Raw genomic sequence first — 2,287 nt, forward strand, 5'->3', positions numbered from 1 at the left:
ATATTATACACACCTCTAATAAAATGCTTGGAATCACATTTTTGTGAGCTTTTGAAGGTCTGCTACAAACTTGTTAAAAGTTATTTACAGCTGTTGAACACATGGTTTGTAAACGTGCTATTTTTCTTTGGATAGTTACTTTCTTTAAATATTTTAAGGAGTGCGTCAATTCAGTGATTTTTGTTTTTAGTGAATCACTGGGGCTTGATTTTCTGCAAAATCCAGGAAACAAAGTCTGCAGTTTTTTTTTTTTTTGACTGGCAGTCAATCATAGGCTTTAACTTCCACTTCACCCACCGAGATCATGCTCAGTGGAAAGTCACAACATGTAATGGATCTTCAATAGCTTACGGAAAAATCAGTTTGTAATCAGTCCAGTTTCTAGAGGACTGATATTCACAACACTTATCAGTATCTTACAATTACCTTTCGATAATAAGTGATGTGGCTTTGCAGCTGTAGAAAAGACATTGCTAATTCTTTCTTTTTGAAATAAAGTAACCTGGGCTACTCACCCGGAAAAGGTGCAAGCGTAAAAAATTCCACCTGAGAAGTGGCATAAATTTTAATACTTTGATAGCACATATGCAGAGAAGAATTTGGAAGAGTTTCTGAGCAGGAGAAGACCTCACAGGACTTGGATTCATTGCCTTACCCTTAATTTTTCCATAGAAGCATGCTACTTGTTTATGGAGCCTTTAAATCCTTTGAACAGGAGAAGAAACATTTGGGTTGAAATGTCAGGTTTTTTTATAGTGATGTAATTTAATTCGAAAAAAAGGATGCATTTTGTGGCTCTGGCTGGGGAGTAAAGACAAAATGGAGTAAAAGATGCAACTGAATAAATGGCATTTGTCATGTAGGCAGAAATTTCTTCTCCTGGCAACACAGGCTATCCTGGGAAAAGATGACATTGAGAAAGAGCTAGAAATTTCCAGCACAAAGTTTCCTGGCTGGCATCCAGCCAGAAACAGCAGCAAGGAAGCATGGCAAAACAGTAATTTTTAGAGGCCAAACTGAGCTGACATTTAAAAGACTTTAAAAAGTTAGTAAGAACTAAGATGAAGTAACTTCTGTAGTGGTAATATTTTGCCTAGTATCAGTGGCTTAAAGGAAACTTTAGTTTCTCTCATGGAACCAACTCAAAGTGAAGCAGGAAAAGCAAATAAACATTTAATTTTACCTCACTGCCTATCAGTGTTAAACCTTTTCTTGGCTCACGAACCACATATTAATTTCAAATGCAAGCCACAACAAGAGATTCTATGGTGAAGTCTGTACTCTATTCAAATTTAGTCAGATTTAGGAGGTAAAATAAGAAAATTTTAGGAGTAATCTATTGTTGCCAGAGATTGTTTCTCTCCCACAGGTTCCTAGAGGGGCCCAAGATGATGGGACTTTATGGGGACTGACAAAAACAAAGTGCTATAAAGAACACTTGAAGAACAGCTAGTTAACTCCAGTACTGCTGAGATGCTTAAGCCAGCAGAAACCCAGTTCTGGTTTTTGGTTTGTTTGCATTGGTTCATTGGGCCCCCTGACATATTTAGTATTTTTTCTTAAAGCTGAAGGTGCTGGAGTCATGGGGATCATGTAATTAATTTCAACATATATTTTAAAAGTAAGTTTCTAGCTTATCTGGCTATAGAGAAAAGCCTAGAAACAACTTAGGCAGATAAGATTCTTTGGATAGATGTTATATATTTATTAGACTAGACTATATTTATTATCAAAAGTGAACCGTTGGGCTCATGCTGCCGCCACTTTTTTGCCTTCCTCACTGTGTGAGCCTCTGCATGGGTGCTGGGGGAAGGAGGTACCAGGAGCAAGAAGATGCAGGCTAAAATTCTGGTCTGATGGCCATGTTTCTATTCTGATGTTCATATATTAGTTTTTGATTTATATAGTAGGGAGCAAAATTTAACAGAAGTAGATTAGTTAAGTGCAATTTTATGAATATTTTTCATTCAGCATGGTGCTAGAAATCCACATGGAGCTCTTCATTAAGTTGCCACATGTGCAGGGAGAAATTTGTAATATTTCATATATTTTCTTTATTAGAGATGAGTGTGTCCATATTGCCAGCTAATATTGCCATTTAAAATTCAGTTTTGAGCTTAATTTTGGTTTTATCTCATCCTAGAAGTGCAACTTCTAGACACATACTCAGAAAATCTGCTCATAGTCACTTTTTACCCATCTGTTTTGTTTTGACTTTGACCCTTTTTGTTTTTAGAACCTAAGCAACAAATCATGCCATCCCTTTTGTAAATGCACAATAGATATT

The sequence above is a fragment of the Gavialis gangeticus genome, unplaced genomic scaffold (assembly GCF_001723915.1).
Source record: "Gavialis gangeticus isolate Ggan-Ray unplaced genomic scaffold, GavGan_comp1, whole genome shotgun sequence".
Taxonomy (NCBI): Eukaryota; Metazoa; Chordata; order Crocodylia; family Gavialidae; genus Gavialis; species Gavialis gangeticus.